This window comes from Rhinoderma darwinii, chromosome 3 (genome assembly GCF_050947455.1).
Source record: "Rhinoderma darwinii isolate aRhiDar2 chromosome 3, aRhiDar2.hap1, whole genome shotgun sequence".
In the NCBI taxonomy this organism is placed as follows: Eukaryota; Metazoa; Chordata; class Amphibia; order Anura; family Rhinodermatidae; genus Rhinoderma; species Rhinoderma darwinii.
Genome location: NC_134689.1, coordinates 237,156,682 through 237,180,023, shown reverse-complemented (window position 1 = coordinate 237,180,023; position 23,342 = coordinate 237,156,682). Strand labels below are relative to the sequence as shown.

The 23,342-nt window shown below is 44.7% G+C and overlaps 1 protein-coding gene across 1 annotated transcript in view; it reads right to left on the bottom strand.

Moving 5' to 3' along the window:
- Nucleotides 1–6,518, bottom strand: part of IRF5 (interferon regulatory factor 5) — a 33,817-nt gene extending 27,299 nt beyond the window's left edge. The window contains exon 1 of the mRNA XM_075857558.1: nt 5,977–6,518. The gene's annotated coding sequence lies outside the window, so the exon portion shown is untranslated. The remainder of the gene's footprint in view (nt 1–5,976) is intronic.
- Nucleotides 6,519–23,342: the final 16,824 nt, after the last annotated feature.

Sequence of the window (23,342 nt, the reverse complement as noted above, 5' to 3'; positions counted from 1 at the left end):
TTCTCTCTGGTTTTGTAGGTTTTCTCACATATAAAAGTCAGAAATAATGTAGCTGCTGGAGGATGTAAACCACTTTCTACGATGAGGACAGGAGCTTTTTCAGGAGCCTGTACAGTACACAGTGTACCAAAAGTATAACATGGAGCCATCCTCACCTGGTGTCCAAAGGAGCAACTCATCCTGGCGCTGGTAAAGTGCTACTGTACAGGACGTAAAGTACTGTACTGTAGAGAGGCGCTACTAGACAGCCTACTGTTCTCCTTTTCTACAGAACAATAATGGTATAAGATCCGGCACTGGAAGGTCCATCATGTACATAATGGATACTTTTTATATATTAAAGCACTGTTACAAGGAGAATAAAAAGCATCTATAAAACATGTATGAAATGTATGACTAAAATACTGAGCTGTTGTGGTAATGTGGTAGGTTTGTTCTAAAGGATTAGATGGTAAAAGCGGTCGGAAAACTGACAACAAAATGACAGTTAGGGTATGTTCACACGAGGTCATTATGTCCGTAATTGACGGACGTATTTCGGCTGCAAGTACCGGACCGAACACAGTGCAGGGAGCCGGGCTCCTAGCATCATAGTTATGTACAATGCTAGGAGTCCCTGCCTCTCCGTGGAACTACTGTCCCGTAGTGAAAACATGATTACAGTACGGGACAGTTGTCCTGCAGCAAGGCAGGGACTCCTAGCATCGTACATAAGTATGATGCTAGGAGCCCGGCTCCCTGCAGTGTGTTCGGTCCGGTACTTGCGGCCGAAATACGTCCGTCAATTACAGACGTAATGACCTCGTGTGACCATACCCTTATATAAGTATGCCCTATGTCATCTGACAGCAGCTCTCCAATCCTTCACAACAGCTGAAATGCAGAACTCACAGATTATTCACCCAAGAGATTGTCAGCTCTAGGTTCCCTTCCATTTTCTTTTTTTTTTTTAATTATTAACCATAAAGAAGGATCAATCCCCTTTTTAGTAAAACAAATAGAACAAAAATACTTCTTTCCCTATAAGCATGTGTTATTTTTTTTACTTGTAGGGTCACTATATATTTTTATATTTTACAGCTATGGAGACTATAATTTATACTTTCAGAGGAGTCATTCCACACCCACGCAATATCAGTTCTGGCTGCACATGACCTGGATATCAATACCATTTCAGTTCCTGCCTGAAACATTAAACAATGAGTAATAATGTACTTCCGACTGTAAAACAACCGTTCGAGTCCCATGTGTGCCATGGCTTCCCCGATGTTGTAGAAGTAAAATACACTGCGCAATGTTACTAGAACATTCCCTCTTCAATAAATCGCCTTTAAAGAGAACTCTCCATCAAATTCCAAAATCACTTCACTAATCTCTCAGGCCAACCAATATGGCTGCCATTCCAGCTTCTACAAAGCTATCCTAGAGTCCTAAATGGTAAGTCTATCTATGCCATAATCCAATTCCCTGTGCCCGATCACTGCCTAACAAGTCATTCAGTACTGGCAGGCAAGCACTGTGAAGGCTACAACGACAGACATGTTAGCTATCTCCCAACGTTCCCAGAAATAGATATAAGAAATTAGTCAATCCCCCCGTCCATCCAATAAATCACTCTTATGACAAACTTAGGGCTTATTCAGACGAACGTATAATACGTCTGTGAAACGCGCGTGATTTTCACGCGCCTCGCACGGACCTATGTTAGTGAATGGGGCCGTTCAGACAATCCGTGATTTTTACGCAGCGTGTGTCCGCTGCGTAAAACTCATGACATGTCCGATATTTGTGCGTTTTTCGCGCATCACGCACCCATTGAAGACAATGGGTGCGTGAAAATCACTTCACTTCCGTGTGACGCGCGTGATTCGCGCAACAGTAGTAAAAACGGTGAATGCAAACAGAAAAGCACCACTGTTTACAAACATACAAACAGAGTGTCAATCACGCAGCCACACATCATACGCTGCTGACACCCGGAGTGGTTATGGACCTTTTGCGCGCGCAGAACGCTGCGTTTTTTTGCGCGTGCAAAAAGCACATGCTCGTGTGTATCCGGCCTTACAATTACAAAATCCAGCTTATTCTCCCTTTAAAAGAATAAAAAAACAAAAAAAAACACACAACACTTGACCCAGCCATTTACTCAGAGTGAAATGTTTAATAATCTGATGGAGGAGGCTCATATTTATCTTTTTTCTGTAAAAGTATAATGGAATCTACCTGCATATCGCCTTCTAGTAACTTTATGTTACTGCATGATGGTAAATGACTCTACATTCAATCAATCCTACATAGTTCAGGAGTGCTGAAGAAGCTGAGGAGATCAGAGGAGGAAGTGGTGCGCACCGATAGTTTAGATGAGAAGGGAGTTTGGTTCGGTAGCAGTGAAAGAAAGTCTGTTAGCAAGGAACACAGGGGGTCTTGCTACGAAGAAAGAAAAACAAGAGATACAGCGGTGTTCCTCAGTGGTCTGTCTGTTGGAGGGATTGCGGTGCAAGGCAGATACTGCCCAGGAGAAGACACAGCAACATAGGAAAGAAAGCCGGCCTGCTTGATCCGAGTTCCAAAGGAAGATAATTGGAGTGAGTACCGGAATACTGCTTGGAAAGAGAATCAAAGTAAAAGTATAAAAAGAGCACACAAGGAAAGGGTCCCTGGAGTGTGGAACATTTGTGGAGTTCCAAGAAAGTGGAATATCACCATCGTAAGGCTGAAGTTCAGTGATGTGTCATACCAGGAGCGATATTGTAGTAAGCACCACAGTTCCTGGATAGTCTCAAGGAAGTTATAGACTGTGGTGTAAATTCTACCCAAGACCGCATGTTTATCATTAGAATACTGCTGTTCAAAGTTGTTTGCCATTTCTGCCTAAGTAAAAGGAAGGAGAACTGTTATCTCAGTCCCTGACTCCATTATTTCAAGTGGTCACCCTCCAATATTTGTTGTAAACACTGCTTGCCCATTGTGGTGGTCGCACATGATTTACACTGAAAAAAAAAAAGGAATATAGATCAAACTATATAATCCCACTTGCCACTACACAGCGACCTCTTTTAACTGGGTCCCTACTCTATTAGGTGCAGTATCGTATGACAACCAGTGCCACCCTCACACATCACCTGCAGCGGGAAGCAACCAAGGGGCCTAACAGCACCCCGCTGCCAAGCTGAGTCAGTCATTCATATAACTTGCAAGAAAATTCTGCATCTTCCTATATAAATACTTCCATCAGACCAACATTGCCAAAATAACGGATTAGGTCATCAGTATATCATCGGTGCAGGTCCGACTCCTGGCCCCTGCACGAATAAACCGCTCCGGTGGCCTGCGGGCGCCGGATGTTGTGGCACATAATGCTATGGACGAAGCCCGGAAGCAGTCGGCTCTGTACATAGCATAGCGGCCGTGCTGCAGAACTGCAGGTCCGCTCCTATTCACTTGAATAGGAGAATAGTTGCAGTAATGCAGCTCGGTCGCTATTCTGTGGCCGGAGCCAACTGCTTCCGGCATGTACGTCCGATGCACGGAGGCAAGGTACCAGATGATCTGTGTAGGGCCCGGGTGTCGGACCCCCACAGATCATGTACTGATAACCTATCCGGTGGATAGGTCATCAGTTGTCAGAAGGTAGAAAACCCCTTTAATATTAAAAAATAAAAACAGAGAACAGGGATGACCTGGTATTAATACGGCATATACACCTTCAAACACTTGTTTTCTCATTTATGTACATCACTTGGTCTTCTACGGCACAGGTCTCTATGCAGAACTCCTACATCACATGCACGATATATTCAGCCTCATGTAAACATTGCATACATAGCCTCCCCCCTCATACCCATACATTGTATGGAGAATAGCGGCCGTGTCAACTGGTCACATTGCTGCTCGTATTTGTAGAGGCAGGTCTAGTCTATTAAGTCTCAGGTCACATCACATTTAATGTCTATGTTTGGCGCATTTTAGCCATTTTATCACGTATGCACTCAAGTGCTTCTACACCTCACATACAGTGCTGCTCATTATCGACAACTTGGCAGTCTTCACCGCTCAGTTCTAAACAGGTCGTGAACCCAAGTTGCTCTGACAGAGCGGCTTAAGTTCACGCCCTATTGATGCTGGATGGTGAAGACCTCCCAGTTGTCAATTTTTTCATAAATGAGCATATCTGCCACGGTTATGAATGGGATGAATGCAAGGGGATCAGAGGCTGATTTCAGCAATAAACGGCGCTGGAATCGGGGGAAGGGAGTAATACGGGTATAGAAGCAGATTGATATTTCTAGGGTCATGACAGGTCCTCGTAAGGCCAACACTGGCTCAAATATAAAGAAAGTTAGAGTAAACGCTTCTTACTAAAGTTGCTTCATTTTCAGCCGACCGTTCTCCACAATTGCGCCATCCTTCCCCCCCCCCTCCCCATTGGACATACTGTAAGAGAAAAAAAAAAAGTATACTCACCTCTTCACCCGTGTGCCCTCAGGTTTCCTCAGCATGCTGGGTCTCATACAAGGTCCTGACGCCGAGCAGCCTAAGGGCCTTATATGCGACTAAGTACTAAACACCATCAGTGATGCCCGGCGTCAGTACATTGTGTGAGGTGCAACATGCTGAGGAAACCTGAGGGCACACGGAGGGGAGAAGAGGAGCAGTGAGAGGAGCATTCATTTTTTTAAAATTTTATTTAGTTGTCCAATTGTGGGGGCGGGAAAGTAGTCTGAAGGGGGCAAGGTATTTGTTGGGCCGACAAGGCCCTGACCCTTTGGGAAAGCTACGCCCCTTTTGTAGGGCACTGTAAACTTTTCTACGCCAGGAAACTGGCGTAAAAATGTAGATAAATTCCCCCCTTGTGTTTCAGGCCCACACCATGAAAAATACACAATTATTCTCTAGACTGGAGACAATTCTATCTACTTCTCTATGAGCAGGATTAGGTTTATATCAGCCCCTGGAAACAAGAATGTTTTCATTCAGTGAAAGCAAACATTTACCTTGAAAATAATGAGGAATTGAAGCATAGAAGGGAAGATATATCAAAATTGGTGCAAAGGAAAAGTGGAGTAGTTGCCCATGGCAACCAGATTCAACCTCATTTTTCAGAGACATTTCAGAAAATGAAAGCAACAGCCTGATTGGTTGTCACTCCCCTTTCCTTTGTACAAGATTTGATTTATCTCCTGTAAAGTAGATTAGAAGTTGCACAACTGTTCGTTATACGAGGATTTTTTTTTAAATGGACATAAAATGAAATGCTCCAAAAATCTCTCAGTATCCTTCCATCCTCCCAGGTATCTTCACACCCGAGAAACACAGGAGCATCTGAGGAGTCCATATTGGTGAATGACAGACCATCAGAGGTCATCCGTATCTGGCTTCATTATTTGGAAGCAGGGTAACAAGAGGTGAACTTCTCTGGATTGGCAGTAGCAGGACTTCTCTATTGACCAGATACAAGTTGTAACATTCAGATTTCTGAGGACATTTCCTCATTTTCTGTTGTGTTACCTTGGTAACCAAGTGCAATATTGTCTAGAAAATACATATGAATAATAAATAAAAGTTATTTCTGTCTATAGAATAGCTGGGTGTACAAAGCCTCCATTAGAAGCATCACAGAGGTGGACACCCGGCTTTCCTGAAGTCCTGAATGGCATTTCTGCATTCATAAAACAGTGAATTGCTGAATAAAGTTCACATCAAAAACTCTTGGAAAGTTACGTGACGTCACCCGTGGGAGCCGCAATGTAAAGCGGTCAAATTCGTTGTCACCCAGAAAGTAACACCTGCGGATCTTACACCTACACAGGAGAACTTTCTGTGTAAAATCAAAGAAAAAAGTCCAGGGATAAAAATATTACAGTCCTAAATCGACAGCGTCCGACCCCGAACATGCAGCGGTGACTTCAGGTGACAAGTGACTACTTGGTTAACCCTTCACTGTTCCTGACCCGAGGCCCACTGAGGAGCACTTACCTGTCCAGGTGATTCGGAGTGGTCTCTCCAGGCGAGCAACAGTCCCTAACTGTCCCTCCCGTCAGTCATACTATAAGGACTGCAGGGTCCGCTCGGCGCCGCACACAGTGGAGGGGAAGTGGCTCCTACACATTCAGCGGCTCAGTGAAAAAACTGCTAATAAACAAAAAAGCAGAAGCTGCATCATGTGAAAGCAGAAGGAGGGGGCGCTACTTCCTGGTTCCAAGCTCCTTGTTAGGGAGAAGTAGAGGAGGGCGGAGACTGGGTTACAGGTGATAGAAACTCCTCCCTGCCGGAAGCGGTGGCGCCTGAAACTAATGCGCAGCCTTTGTACGTTCTGTATATGCGCAGCCTGAGTAGTGACTGGTGTATGTGTGTGTGCAGCCTGAGTAGTGACTGGTGTATGTGTGCGCGCAGCCTGTGTAGTGACTGGTCTATGTGTATGTGCAGCCTGAGTAGTGACTGGTGTATGTGTGTGTGCAGCCTGTGTAGTGACTGGTGTATGGGTGTGTGTAGCCTGTGTAGTGACTGGTCTATGTGTGTGTGTGTGTGTGTGCGCGCGCAGCCTGTGTAGTGACTGGTCTATGTGTATGTGCAGCCTGTGTAGTGACTGGTCTATGTGTATGTGCAGCCTGTGTAGTGACTGGTCTATGTGTATGTGCAGCCTGTGTAGTGACTGGTCTATGTGTATGTGCAGCCTGAGTAGTGACTGGTCTATGTGTATGTGCAGCCTGAGTAGTGACTGGTCTATGTGTATGTGCAGCCTGTGTAGTGACTGGTCTATGTGTGTGTGTGTGTGTGTGCACGCAGCCTGTGTAGTGACTGGTCTATGTGTATTTGCAGCCTGTGTAGTGACTGGTCTATGTGTATGTGCAGCCTGTGTAGTGACTGGTCTATGTGTATGTGCAGCCTGTGTAGTGACTGGTCTATGTGTGTGTGTGTGTGTGCGCGCGCAGCCTGTGTAGTGACTGGTCTATGTGTATGTGCAGCCTGTGTAGTGACTGGTCTATGTGTATGTGCAGCCTGAGTAGTGACTGGTCTATGTGTATGTGCAGCCTGTGTAGTGACTGGTCTATGTGTATGTGCAGCCTGTGTAGTGACTGGTCTATGTGTATGTGCAGCCTGAGTAGTGACTGGTCTATGTGTATGTGCAGCCTGAGTAGTGACTGGTCTATGTGTATGTGCAGCCTGAGTAGTGACTGGTGTATGTGCAGCCTGTGTAGTGACTGGTCTATGTGTGTGTGTGTGTGTGCGCGCGCAGCCTGTGTAGTGACTGGTGTATGTGCAGCCTGTGTAGTGACTGGTGTATGTGCAGCCTGTGTAGTGACTGGTCTATGTGTATGTGCAGCCTGTGTAGTGACTGGTCTATGTGTATGTGCAGCCTGAGTAGTGACTGGTCTATGTGTATGTGCAGCCTGTGTAGTGACTGGTCTATGTGTGTGTGTGCGCGCAGCCTGTGTAGTGACTGGTCTATGTGTATGTGCAGCCTGTGTAGTGACTGGTCTATGTGTATGTGCAGCCTGTGTAGTGACTGGTCTATGTGTGTGTGTGTGCGCGCAGCCTGTGTAGTGACTGGTCTATGTGTGTGTGTGTGTGTGTGTGTGTGTGTGTGCGCGCAGCCTGTGTAGTGACTGGTCTATGTGTATTTGCAGCCTGTGTAGTGACTGGTCTATGTGTATGTGCAGCCTGTGTAGTGACTGGTCTATGTGTATGTGCAGCCTGTGTAGTGACTGGTCTATGTGTATGTGCAGCCTGTGTAGTGACTGGTCTATGTGTATGTGCAGCCTGTGTAGTGACTGGTCTATGTGTATGTGCAGCCTGTGTAGTGACTGGTCTATGTGTATGTGCAGCCTGTGTAGTGACTGGTCTATGTGTATGTGCAGCCTGAGTAGTGACTGGTCTATGTGTCTGTGTAGTGACTGGTCTATGTGTATGTGCAGCCTGTGTAGTGACTGGTCTATGTGTATGTGCAGCCTGAGTAGTGACTGGTCTATGTGTATGTGCAGCCTGAGTAGTGACTGGTCTATGTGTGTGTGCGCGCAGCCTGTGTAGTGACTGGTCTATGTGTGTGTGTGCAGCCTGTGTAGTGACTGGTGTGTGTGCAGCCTGTGTAGTGACTGGTCTATGTGTATGTGCAGCCTGTGTAGTGACTGGTCTATGTTTGTGTGCAGCCTGTGTAGTGACTGGTCTATGTGTGTGTGCGCGCGCAGCCTGTGTAGTGACTGGTGTGTGTGCAGCCTGTGTAGTGACTGGTCTATGTGTGTGTGCAGCCTGTGTAGTGACTGGTCTATGTGTATGTGCAGCCTGTGTAGTGACTTGTCTATGTGTGTGTGTGTGCGCGCGCAGCCTGTGTAGTGACTGGTCTATGTGTATGTGCAGCCTGTGTAGTGACTGGTCTATGTGTGTGTGCGCGCAGCCTGTGCAGTGACTGGTCTATGTGTATGTGCAGCCTGTGTAGTGACTGGTCTATGTGTATGTGCAGCCTGTGTAGTGACTGGTCTATGTGTATGTGCAGCCTGAGTAGTGACTGGTCTATGTGTATGTGCAGCCTGTGTAGTGACTGGTCTATGTGTATGTGCAGCCTGAGTAGTGACTGGTCTATGTGTATGTGCAGCCTGTGTAGTGACTGGTCTATGTGTGTGTGCGCGCAGCCTGTGTAGTGACTGGTGTGTGTGCAGCCTGTGTAGTGACTGGTCTATGTGTGTGTGTGCGCGCAGCCTGTGTAGTGACTGGTCTATGTGTGTGTACGCGCAGCCTGTGTAGTGACTGGTCTATGTGTATGTGCATCCTGTGTAGTGACTGGTTTATGTGTATGTGCAGCCTGTGTAGTGACTGGTCTATGTGTATGTGCAGCATGTGTAGTGACTGGTCTATGTGTATGTGCAGCCTGTGTAGTGACTGGTCTATGTGTAAGCGCCCTGCACTTCTTTGCCGAGGCAGTCAATTTACGCGTCGTCGTTTGACAGCTGTCAAACGACGACGCGTAAATGACAGGTCATCTGCACAGTACGTCGGCAAACCCATTCAAATGAATGGGCAGATGTTTGCCGACGTATTGTAGCCCTATTTTCAGGCGTAAATCGAGGCATAATACGCCTCGTTTACGCCTGAAAATACGTAGTGTGAACCCAGGCTTAGACTCCATTCCTGGTTTTGGCTTAAAAAAAAAAAAAAAAATGCATCATCTGCACTATGTGAACAAGTCCGAAGGCGGGGTTGCGGGGTCTGCGACATGAGAATCCAGCCCTACACACCTGTATATAGATGCACCACTAAAAAGAAAGATGTGAGAGCATGTCAAAGTGCTCACTCCAAGTGACGGGTTGTCCAAAAGGGCACAGGAACCAAAGTGCAATAAATAAAGGTACAGCTTATGCCAATATCCATACCAGTTCACATCTAGAGTCTTTAGAAGTAAGGTAACTGGCAGAATAAATTCCACGAAGACAGCGGGACTATTGTAATCTCAATGCTGCTGCATTTAGTCAAAAATAATAGATGTGCTACATCTACTCTTAAACATCTACTCTTAATGGACTACAGCAGTGTCAAAACTACTATACACCGTGTTCCAAATTATTATGCACATTGGATTTAAGTGTCATAAACATTTAATTATTAGATTTTCAATGGAACTCATGGCTGGTGTTGTGTCTTAGGGCTCTTTGGATCATTGTAATCAATCTCAGACACCTGTGATAATTAGTTTGCCAGGAAAACTACTTAAAGGCAATGTGTTGCCAGAAAAACATGTTTTTTTTTTTTAAATTAAACATTTAGTGTGTGGGTGATTAAACATTGTTCAAATTTTTTTTATTTTTTTCACGAGTCAGGAAATATTATAAATTGGATTCAATTGGATTCAAATTTATAGTATTTACCATTTCTGGTCACTAGATGGAGCCATTCCCAAAAGCATGTGGTAAAGCAACCACATAGCTTTTCTGCTGCAAAATTGGGTAAAAAGCCCTCGCTCTAGTGAGCTCTCAGCATCCCCCCCTCCTTTATCCTGGCTAGTGCCGGGATAAACGAGGGGTTTGAACGGTGTAACCTCCTACACTGTGTGTCGCCATTTTTTGAGCTAACACACAGTGTAGTAGGTTTACATACAGTAGTAAACACACACAAACACGAACATACATTGAAATCTCTTACCTGCTCCTGCCGCCGCGGCTCCCTCCGGCCCGTCCGCTCCGTCTGCTGCCGCTGGTCCAAGTGCACAAGTCCGGAAGCCGCGACCGGAAGTAGTAATATTACTGTCCGGCCGCGACTTCCGGTCCACAGGAAAATGGCGCCGGACGGCGCCAATTTCAAATTGGACTGTGTGGGAGCGGCGCATGCGCAGTTCCCACACAGACGCCGTACACACAAGTGAATGGGACGGGAGCCGTTCGCAGTCCCTATGGGACTGTGGCTGCCGTATTCCATGTCTGTATGTGTCGTTAATCGACACACACAGAAATGGAACAAAAAATGGCAGCCCCCATAGGGAAGAAAAAATGTAAAAATAAGAAAAAGTAAAACACAAACACACAAATAAATATAAACGTTTTTAATAAAGCACTAACATCTTGAACATATGAAAAAAAAATTTGTGATGACACTGTTCCTTTAAGAAGGACGTTCCACATTATTAAGCAGGCCACAGGTTTCAATCAATATGGGAAAGAAATAGGATCTCTCTGCTGCCGAAAAGCGTGAAATAGTGCAATACCTTGGACAAGGTATGAAAACATTGGATATTTCAAGAAAACTTAGACGTGATCATTGTACTGTGAAAAGATTTGTGGCTGATTCAGAGCACAAACGGGTTCGTTCAGATAAAGGCATAATGAGGAAGGTTTCTGGCAGACAAATTAATAGGATTAGGAGAGCAGCTGCTAAAATGCCCTTGCAAAGCAGCAAACAGGTATTTGAAGCCGCTGGTGCCTCTGGAGTCCCGCGAACCTCAAGGTGGAGGATCCTCCAGAGGTTTGCAAGTGTGCATAAAGCTATTATCGGCCACCCCTAAACAAAGCTCACAAGCAGAAACGGTTGCAGTGGGCCCAGAAATACATGAAGACTAATTTTCAAACCGTGTTGTTTACTGATGAGTGCCGTGCAACCCCGGATGGTCCAGATGGATGGAGTAGTGGATGGTTGGTGAATGGCCATGTCCCAACAAGGCTACGACGTCAGCAAGGAGGTGGCGGAGTCATGTTTTGGGCTGGAATCATGGGGAGAGAGCTGGTAGGCCCCTTTAGGGTCCCTGACAGTGTGAAAATGACCTCTGCAAAGTACGTAGAGTTTATGACTGACCACTTTCTTCCGTGGTACAAAAAGAAGAACCGTGCCTTCCGTAACAAAATTATCTTCATGCATGACAGTGCACCATCTCATGCTGCAAAGAATACCTATGTGTCATTGGCTGCTATGGGCATAAAAGGAGAGAAACTCATGGTGTGGCCCCATGTTCCCCTGACTTCAACCCTATTGAGAACATTTGGAGCCTCCTCAAGCAAAATATCTATGCGGGTGGGAGGCAGTTCACATCAAAACAGAAGCTCTGGGAGGCTATTCTGACATCCTGCAAAGATATTCAAGCAGAAACTGTCCAAATACTCACAAATTCAATGGATGCAAGAATTGTGAAGGTGACATCAAAGAAGGGGTCCTATGTTAACATGTAACTTGGCCTGCTAAGTTTTTTTTTATTGAAAGAGCTTTTGATTTCTGTAAATATGACCTCCTGATGCTGCAAATTCAACAAATTACCATTTTAGTTCTCTTTACAACCTTTAAAATGTTTTGATCTCTGTTGTGCATAATAATTTGAAACAGTGCATTTTGAGTTTTTTTACTTCTAAAAAAAATTATTATCATTAGGAGATTTGTTCAATAAAATTCGCATTATACTCCAACAGTTGATGGCTTGAAGATTATACTGACTGTCATTTGCATCGACTATTTAGGAAAATCAGTGAAAAATAAAATTTGCATAATAATTTGGAACGCGGTGTAGATCCACTGTCTTTCTGGAATTCATTCCACCAATAAAAAGGTTTTGTTTTTTTAAAGCTTACCTAACTTTTCATGGGACTTTTCAGAATAAGCGGTCATGTGTGTGTACATGAGGAATAACACTATTTTCCTGGCACCTCCACCACGGCACTCATAGGAGGATTCCCCGCCTCTCCAGGGACTGGAAACAACATGGACACAGAAATAAAAGGCCCTTCCTCCATACCTTATCCAGTTGTTTCCTGTCCTTCTGGGAAGCATGGACGTTCAGCCGTTGAGAAAGACCAGGAAGGAAAATCATCCGCCCAGTCCTGTCTCTGCCCGGCCCTCATGAATGTGATGTCCGGAGGACTGTTGGAGTGAGCGGGGTCGCGGGCGGCTTACAGATTCCCTCCCGCTCTATGGCAGAAGTCCTCTGCTGGAGGCAGCCCCTGGCACGGTTTCTTTGGGAGCCAGGATCGGTACGAGGTACCGGGTGGGCGGGGATTCCTTTTGGCAGGGAATCCCTCTTCTCCTGGGTCTCAGCATCTCTGGTCACATGTTTCATGTGATGCGGAACTATGACGAGCATGTGATGTGCGGCCTCATGACGCTGTTACCCGGAGGACTGCAGGGATTGGCCGAGAGCAGTAGGAGGCAGAGCCTAGAAAGAAACTGGTGCCAGATTCAAAATAAAAGACTGCTGGTAAGTAAATCCAGCATCTCTCAAGCCATGTCGGTCTCCTCTAATGTTGCGGATCCCCGCAAGTCTGCAGATCCTGTGGTTGCCTCTTGCTCGGTATGTCCCTCCTCCTTCTTGTATGTTTCTCTCTCCCTTCGTAGGTTAAGTTGAGGGCCGAAGTTATTTTGCTTGTGACTTCTTACTTTCTCCTGTTAGTTACTTATTGTGCCACTTCTTTGTGCTTTATTTAAGGAAACTGCTCAGCCTAAGCGGCCTATAAAGAAGTGTGGAGTCTCTAAGAAGTCACTGTCCTCATGATAATAGAAGGGGCAGGGGGATTAATTTCCAGTTCAACATTGACAATCAATCCCGCCAACCTCCACAGTGACGCCAGAGGTCCGGTAGGGGGCAGGTTAAAGAAATTTTTGGCGGCCTGGAAGAACATCTCACCTTCCCCCTGGATCCTAGATATTATCCATCAGGGCTACCAACTAGAATTTCTCGCCTTACCTCTACAGAGATTCCTAGCCATGAATCGTCTTTCTGCAAAATGCCAGACATCCTTCGAGAAAGAAATTATACTTCTACTACAGAAGCAAGTAATTATTCAGGTGCCAAAATCCCAAGAAGGTCAGGGATTCTATTTTCCGGTATTTCTCGTCAGGAAAACAGATGGCTCGGCAAGGGCCATAATAAATTTGAAAGCCCTCAACCGTTATCTAACGTATAAGAGATTCAAGACGGAGACTATAAAATCAACATTAAATCTATCTTCAAACTGTCATATGGTTACGCTGGATCTAACAGATGGCTACTACCATATTCCAATTCACCCAGAATCTCATAGCTTCCTAAGGACAGCTCTGTTTTTTTCAAGACAGACTCCATCATTTTCAGTTTCAAGCTCTCCCCTTTGGGCTCAGTTCGGCCCCAAGAATCTTTACGAATGTCAGAAGTAACAGCCTTTCTTTATCTAAACCAGGGGACTCAAACTCGGCCGGGTAAATGGGCCACATATAAAAAAAAAATGTGAAGTTGACGGGCCGCATTACTTTCAAATTTGATAAAATACAAAATTATTGTTAATCAATTAGTTATTTGAACTACTATAATAATGCTACATTACTATAACAATACTACATTACTATAATACTACATCACTATAATATTACATTACTATAATATTACTATAATAATAATATTACATTGCTATAATAATACTACATTACTATAACAATACTACAATAATACTACATTATTATAACAATACTACACTACTATAACAATACTACATTACTATAATACTACATTAGGAGAAACTTATTTAGAACCAAGAAGCCAAAAAGCCACAAGAGTAATGAAAAAATACAAAATTTTATTGGGACATACAACACGAATATTGCAAATATTAAAATTCAAGGAGATCTAAAAGAACAATGTGGGATATAACACCAATAAATTTAGGGTGTCCTACAATGATTGTATTCCATGGTTTAGTTGTACATGACAAATGACCATAAATATGTCAAAAAAGTCTCAATGATGGATAGAGCATGTATAAACAGTCTATCAATATTACAATAAATGTATTTGAACACAGGCACATTTGGTACATCATATAAATAGGTATAAAAAGAGTGCCCAGGGTCAGAGAGTTACAGGTCCTGTGTTGCCAAGATAGAGGTAAATGCAAGAGAGACCGTCAAAGACAAATACAACAGGCCAGAAGTAAGTGTGTGTGGTCCCACACTGCGGCCCAAAGTGGGGCGCTATCACTTTGGGCCGCAGTGTGGGACCACACACACTTACTTCTATGGGTAAGTCTGCTATACAAGCTAGTCGCATCTATAGTAGATCCCTTTGGGACCTACATGTATTTTGAACATCTATCCTATTTTTTCCTTCTGGCCTGTTGTATTTGTCTTTGATGGTCTCTCTTGCATTTACCTCTATCTTGGCAACACAGGACCTGTAACTCTCTGACCCTGGGCACTCTTTTTATACCTATTGATATGCTGTACCAAATGTGCCTGTGTTCAAATACATTTATTGTAATATTGATAGACTCTTTATACATGCTCTATCCATCATTGAGACTTTTTTGACATATTTATGGTCATTTGTCATGTACAACTAAACCATGGAATACAATCATTGTAGGACACCCTAAATTTATTGGTGTTATATCCCACATTGTTCTTTTAGATCTCCTTGAATTTTAATATTTGCAATATTCGTGTTGTATGTCCCAATAAAATTTTGTATTTTTTCCTTACTCTTGTGGCTTTTTGGCTTCTTGGTTCTAAATAAGTTTCTCTCAGTATACATGAAGCTTGCCTTTAATACTTAGTGGAGGTGCTTAAATACTTTATAGTGGCACCTAACCCATTACCTAACCGGTTGAGTCTTTGTATTTAAATATAATACTACATTACTATAACAATACTACATTACTATAATAATTGCGCTAGGATTAAACTTAACGGAAATTTGCGAGATTTCTCCACGTGCTTATTTCAACAATCCAGTTTTACAGTTTGTGTCGCGAAATGCAGTCCGGCGGCTCAGTTGGCAGCGTTTGGCAGACACACAAATGTCAAGATTAGGCAGCCCCTTTTTAGCTACTGCCACAGTGCCCTCTGTAGATACTGCCATAGTGCCCTCTAGATAATGCCACCGTATCCTCTGTAGATAATGCCACTGTACCCTCTGTAGATAATGCCACACACCCCTAGATAATGCCACAGTGTCCTTTGTAGATACTGCCACACACCCACCTATAGATACTGCCACAGTGCCCTCTGTAGATGCTGCCACAGTGCCCTCTGTAGATTCTGACACAGTGCCCTCTGCAGAAGCCACAGTGCCCTCTGCAGATGCTGCCACAGTGCCCTCTGTATATAATGCCACACACACCCCTTGTAGATAGTGCCACACACACACCCCCAGTAGATGGCTCCATTGGGACTTCCTCTAGGAGTGGAATCCCCAGTCAGAGCATTGCTGACGCTTTGGCCAGGGATTCCTCTGCTGGAGGAGCCCCTGACGTCACTGTCCATACGCAGTGATGTCAGGGGATCCTCCTGGACAAGAATGGGATGTCAGGGGCAACCCCAGAACTGGTGTCCCAGGGCGGAGCACTAGTACATGCTCTGCTCCGGAACCCTGGGGAAGCCACTGACATCAGTGTCCATATATGGACAGTGATGCCAGGGGCTTGCCCAGAGCTGGAGTCCCGGAGCAGAGCCGCTTCTAGCACTCTGCCTAGGATTCCATCTCTGCTCCTGACATCACTGTTCATATATGTACAGAGATATCATGGGCAACTCCAGAGCTGGAGTCCCGGGCAGAGCGCTAGTAGCGCTCCTACTGGGGCTCCAGCTGTGCTCCTGACATCATTGTCTAGCTCTGGGGAAGCCCCAGACATCGCTGTCCATATGCGGACAGCGATGTCAAGGGATTCCACAGAGTGCCGGAGCAGAGCTTATACTAGTGCTCTGCCCGGGACCTCTGCTCTGGGAAAGACCCTGACAACACTGTCCTTATATGGACAGCGATGTCAGGGAATTCCACAGAGTCCCAGAGCAGAGCCTATACTAGCGCTCTGCCCGGGACTCCGCTCTGTGGAAGACCCTGACATCGCGTGTCCATATGTGGATAGCGATGTCAGGGAATTCCTCAGAGACCCGGAGTAGAGCTTATACTAGCGCTCTGCCCGGGACTCCGCTCTGGGAAAGACCCTGACAACACTGTCCTTATATGGACAGCGATGTCTGGGAATTCCTCAGAGTCCCGGAGCGGAGCCTATACTAGCGCTCTGCTCAGGACTCCGCTCTGGGGAAGAACCTGACAACACTGTCCTTATATGGACAGCGATGTCAAGAAATTCCACAGAGTCCTGAATCAAAGCCTATACTAGCGGCTCTGTGTCGCACGGGCCGCAAATGACTGCCTCAGGGGCCGCATGCGGCCCACGGGCCACGTGCTTGAGACCCCTGATCTAAACGGTGTCCAGATAATTCCTTATTTGGACGACTTCCTTATTTCAGCCCCATCCGCTTCTCAGCTGCTTCTAGATCTAGAGTTAGTCCTTCAGGTTTTTTCTTCTCTAGACTGGTTAATAAATTACAAGAACTCAGACCTCTTCCCTAACCAGAAGAAATGTTTCCTGGGGGTCTTCCTCAACTCTCTGAAGATGACCTCTTACCTTCCAGAGGAAAAGCAGATCTCCATTCCATCAGAGGTTTCTTCTGCAGAAACCGATACCACTCCACCCGGGACATTATGATGATCTTAGGTCTCCTAACATCAGCAATCCCAGCAGTCTTCTGGACACAAGCTCATTCAAGACCCCTACAATGGTTTCTCCTTTCTGTGTGGGACAAAGATCAAGCCTCCCTAGACATAAAGGTAAAAATACCTTTGGCGGTGAGGCTATCACTACACTGGTGGCTAATATCAGGCCATCTCCAGAAAGGAGTCCCTCGGAGACCGAACCCTCAACTAGTCATCATGACAGATGCCAGCAGCCAAGGCTGGGGAGCCCACACCTCCTCTTCTCTATCCCAAGGCTTATGGGATCCTCTCATGGCGAAAGCCTCTTCCAACCTGAGGGAGCTGTCAGCCGTAAAAGAAGCACTCTTCAATCATCTTTGCAGGGAAAACATATAAATGTCCTTTCAGACAATATAACCACTGTGGCATACCTGAACAAACAGAGAGGAACCAGAAGCAAGAACCTGTACCGGGTATCTGCTCAGACCTTGTTTTTGGCAGAGAAAAATATCCTCTCCCTGTCAGCAGTCCATATAAGGGGCAAAGAGAATACAACAGCAGATTTTCTCAGCAGTCTCCTTGAGGGAAAGGGAGTGGAAGTTAAACACTTATATCTTCAATCAAATCACCCAAAGATGGGGGACGCCAGATCTAGATCTGTTTGCTTCAAGGGAGAACCATCAAGTCCCAGCATTTTATTCCCTTTCACACAGAGACAATCCTTGGATGGTAGATGCTCTGTCTTAGAGTTGGCCGAGAACTCTTCTCTATGCCTTTCCTCTATTCTCCATAATACCGAAGGTGTTGACGACAAAGATCCAGGAAGAGAATGCCAGAGAAATTCTGATTGCTCCTCATTGGGTGAGAAGATCTTGGTTCCCTCTTCTCCTCAAGCTGGCGGCAGGCTGGTCTCTCCCTCCCTTACCGGACCTGCTATCTCAGGGGCCTGTCTTTCATCCAAACACTCTTCGGCTGATGGCTTGGATGCTGAACGAATGATCCTTAGGGTATGTTCACACGATGAGAGGCATTTACGTGTGAAAAGACAGACTGTTTACAGCTGCCTCGTTTCACACGTAAATGCTCCTCCTCGTAATTTACGAGGCGTCTGAGACGCTCTGAGACGCTCGTAAATCTTGAGCTGTGCTTCATTGAGTTCAATGAAGAACAGCTCAAATTACGTGGCAAGGAAGTGCCCTGCACTTCTTTGCCGAGGCAGTGCATTTACGCGTCGTCGTTTGACAGCTGTCAAACGACGACGCGTAAATTACAGGTTGTCTGCACAGTACGTCGGCAAACCCATTCAAATGAATGGCCAGATGTTTGCCGACGTATTGCAGCCCTATTTTCAGACGTAAAACGAGGCATAATACGCCTCGTTTACGTCTGAATATAGGTTGTGTGAACCCAGCCTTACGATTGGAAGATGGAGTTCTCTGACGCAGTAATTTCAACTATTTTGAATAGCCGAAAAGGAGACGCTTCAAAGATATACCTCAGAGTTTGGCAGAAGTTCATTCACTTTCCAGCACAAATGGGACAGTTCATCTCGAAATAGAAAGAAACTATTACAAAAGTTCCCTCACCGCGTTTCCACTGCGTTAGTCCATGCGTTAGTTGAATCCACGGCATAAATAGCAAAGGTGCTCGAAAATATCCCAAGAAGAGCCCTGAATCGACAGCAGGTATACAAGGCAATGGAGAAGGAAAAATGGTGTATCCAGCACTCTTGTAAAAAATAGGCTTTATTTGGTCATTTTATACAGAACAATTAAAATGAAAATCCCGGGACCACACTTACGTGTTTCAAACCACTGGGGTTCTTAATCATAGCTAGAAAAGATGAAAATTACTCTTACCGGTAATTGGATTTTCCGTAAACCTCCACAACGGCACGGGATTCCCCTCCCCCCATAGGTTGGTGTGTCACCTAAATATTGAATTATTGTGTAGAGGTACTCTGTTATTACTGGATAAGGTATGGAGGAGGGGCCTTTTATTCCTGTGTCCATGTTGTTTCCTGTCCCTCGAGAGACGGGGAATCCTCCTATGAGTGCCGTTGTGGAGGTTTACGGAAAATCCAATTACTGGTAAGAGTGATTTTCATCTTTTTGGCCATTATGTGACTTGCATTCTGCATTTTTGAGCAGTTTTCCTCTCTGCAGGTTCTATCTCTAATTCTCAGTTGTTTCTGAGCTAGTGGGCAGAGCCTAACTGCTATCATGTCTTCTATGCACTGCACACAGAGGAGACTCCTGCTCTCCTATCTCTACCACATATATAGAAGCGGCAGCTGCATGGGGGATAATGTACAGAGTAATGAGTAGTGTAGCTGAGAATCCAGCACTGGGGGGAGAAATAAAACTTACCAGAAAGTTGCAGCACGTCTGTGTCTTTCTCACTCTGCTCCCCCTTCTTCCTCTAGGCCGTCTCCTCTGCTCTTTAACTAGGGACGGATTGTGCTTGACAACACTGGGTGGACAGGAGACTACAGGAATGAAGACACCTAGTGGCAGTAACTTCACACAGTATTTGCATGGAAAAAAATAACAACATTTTAACAGTAAGGCCCCAGGAACACTACCGTAGTTTCTATCCGTAATAACGGATCCATGTTTACAGATAATCCGTGAACCCATTCATTTCTATACGCCAAGGACACCTTTCCGTATATTTATGGATGTGTATCCTATTCCTGCCCGCAATTGCGGATCAGACTTGCCTATAGAAGTCTATAGGCGCGTTCAAAATTCGGCCGGCTACGGATGTGCTTCCTCAGCTGTCTATAATTGCAAAAGCGTTGCTATGCGACCACAGGGAATTTCCCAAGAAAATTGTGCCTGACCGATCATGTAACCTTTTCAAGGGGTTGGGACATGGTGACATCATTTGTAGACCCACTTTTTTTTTGCGGATCTTTATATACGGGTGCACTACGGACCAAATTTCAGACAGCGTGCCAGATATGCAGATGACTACGGATCCGTATTTGCAGACGGTAAAAAACATTATGATCATTTGCATTGGGCCTAAGTAAATTACAAAGATGATCTATATCAGGTTTACTATTAGATTAACACCAAAAAAGGCCATACTTACAAATGGACACAGTCAGGTCAGAAACGCTGATGAAGGAGAGTGAGCAGGTGCTTTAAATAATAATAGCCACTCCCACTAGTCTTGAGGGGAGTGGTGTGTGGTGCATGGGATGTGTAGTAAGAAATAATAAATGAATAGTGTATGTGCAAGTGTAATACTATAAGTGAAATATAGGGGGCAGTAATGAGTAAAGTGCCTCAATACAAATAAATGAATAATGGGGTGCAAGTGTGTGTGAAACATGGAGGGATAGTGTGTAAGTCATGAGGCTTAACGTGTATAGCCAGGTAGAAGCCTATTTGTGACGCCTTGATAATTCATAGAGCGGGCTACCCTGCCAAACAACAACACACCATGCTCTCCCAGCATCAAAGACCCGGCTGTGTCCAAAAGAAGCAAATATAAGTAATAATGAAAAATACCTGGGGTATTAGTGATCATTTTGGCCAAAAGGACGCAAGCTCGCAATCCACGACAAGGATCCCCAGACTTGCGAGTCCCTAACTCCCTAACTGGAACTCCCATGCTGGGAGAGCATGGTGTGTTGTTGTTTGGCTTAGCAAGCAGGGTAGCCCGCTCTATGAATTATCAAGGCGTCACAAATAGGCTTCTACCTGGCTATACACATTGCGCCTCATGACTTACACTATCCCTCCATGTTTCACACACTTGCACCCCATTATTCATTTATTTGTATTGAGGCACTTTACTCATTACTGCCCCCTATATTTCACTTATATTATTACACTTGCACATACACTATTCATTTATTATTTCTTACTATACATCCCATGCACCACACACCACTCCCCTCAAGACTAGCGGGAGTGGCTATTATTATTTAAAGCACCTGCTCACTCTCCTTCATCAGCGTTTCTGACCTGGCTGTGTTCATTTGTAAGTATGGCCTTTTTTGGTGTTTTTGTATATATGTCCCCTTGTTTTTATCTGTTTTGTCTATACTATTAGATTAGCATAAGTTGTTTGAAAAGTTACCTGTTGAACGAACAAACGCTCATTCATCGTCTGATTATGCTGCAAGAAATATCGTTGTTGGCAGTACATCATGGGAAAAAGAAGCGTCCGACTCCCATTGAAACGAATGGGAGGCAGAATTCAGCGGCTTGTGAACAGGGCCTTAGGGTATAAAAAAAAACAAAAAAACAGTAAACCTAAAACTGCATAGTGCTGAGCTCACAGATACTCCATAATATTTAACCCCTTTCCACATTTGGGCGTTACTGTACATACTTTTTAGCGATGTCTTTCCACTGCGAAGGCGGTGATCACAGTTACCTCTAATCTCTGTGGCAGCTGCATTTAAGTGATTGACACAGAGAGATGGTCTCCCTCAGTACCCCATCGTTTCCTCCGCGAGCAATCGCGGGGGGGCTGCTGGTTGCTATGGCAACCAGGAAGCCTAGCAATGTCTTCCTGGTCGGCCATGTACGGAAGCCTATTAGGTCCTACCAAAGGCAGGACCTATAGACTGTCAGTTGTAATATAACAGTTACAATACACTGTACTACATAAGTAGTGCAGTGTATTGTACAGGGGATCAAAAGATCAGGCCTTGAAGTCCCCTAGTAAGTGTAAAAAAAATGTCTTAGAAAAATAAATAGATAAAAGTTTTAAGTAATAAAAACAATAATCGCCCTGTTTACCTGATCAAGTCTTTTATAAATAGAAAAAAATATACATAATAAGTATCACTGCGTTCGTATCGACCTGAACTCTAAAAATATCATCTTGTTTATCCTGCACAGTGAACACTGTAAAAAAATAAATAAAAAAACAATGGCAGAATTTACTTTTTTGGTCACCTTTTTAAAAAAAAAATGGAATAAAAAGTGATCAAAAAGTTGCAAGTACTCAAAAATGGTACCAATAAAAACTACAGTTTGTCATGGAAAAAACACGCTGTAAGGGCTTGTTTACACGAATGTGTATTACGTCCGTGCAACGCGCGTGATTTTCACGCGTGTTGTACGGACCTAGGTTAGTCTATGGGGCAGTGCAGACAGTCCGTGAGTTTTGCGCAGCGTGAGTCCCCTGCGAAAAACTCACGACATGTCCTATATTTGTGCGTTGTTCGCGCATCATGCACCCATTGAAGTCAATGGGTGCGTGAAAACCACGAATGTCACACGAAGCACTTCCGTGTGACGCGCGTGATTCGCGCAACAGCACTGAAAAGGATGAATGAAAACAGAAAAGCACCACGTGCTTTTCTGTTTACAAACATCCAAACGGAGTGTCATAATGATGGCGGCTGCGTGAAAATCACGCAGCTGCGCATCATATGGTGATGACACACGGAGCTGTTAAGTGTCTTTTGCGCACGCAAAACGCTGCATTTTTTGTGTGCGCAAAACGCACATGCTCGTGTAAACCAGGCGTAACTCCACTCCATTGTCAAAAAAATAAATAATTTATGGCTCTCAGAATATGGGGCATTAAAACATTATTTTATTGAGAAAAAAAAGTGTTTTTATTGTGTAAAAGTATTAAAACATTTAAAAACGATATAAATTTAGTATTGCCTTAATCGTATCGAACCGCAACATAAAGTAAACACAGTGAACGCCATAAAAAATATATAAAAAACAGTGACAGAATTTCTGTTTTTTGGTCTCCTCACCTCCCAAAAAATTGAATAAAAACAGATCAAAAAAATCGCATGTACCCCAAAATGATACTAATAAAAGCTACAGCTCGTCCCATTAAAATCAAGCCCTCACACGGCTCGTCAACAGAAAAATAAAAAGTTATGACTCTCGGAACGCAATGATGCAAAACGACGACCAAGACTAACTTACATGTCCGGCAGTTCTTCACCTAAAGCCCCATGTCATCATTTGCTAGGCCCCACAGATAGACCCCGTATGTGCAGCAGAAACTATGACATTTTGGGGTCTTGTGCTGCATATGGGGCTAGTGAAGAAGTCAAAGATTTGGCAAAACTGGAGTGCGGATATTTTGTACAATACCACAGACACCCTTTATAAGTGCAACTCCTGCCCCCAAAAAACTGGCCTGTGCATAAAGGATTACCGTATTTTTCGGACTATAAGTCGCAGTTTTTAGCAAGAATAAATCTTGCTAAAAAGTCCCTGCGTCTTGTAGTCCGCAGTCAAGGGACCCGGAATCGCCGGGCGCCATGACCGCTTCATTACTTAACCCCTTCCCGACCCATGACGTGCCGGCACATCATGGAGCTGGAGGGAGGTGATATATGGAGCGGGCTCACGCACTGAGCCCGCTCCATACACTGCAGGTGTCAGCTTCTGACACGCTGCTCTAACGACCAGGAACAGCAATTTCGCTGTTC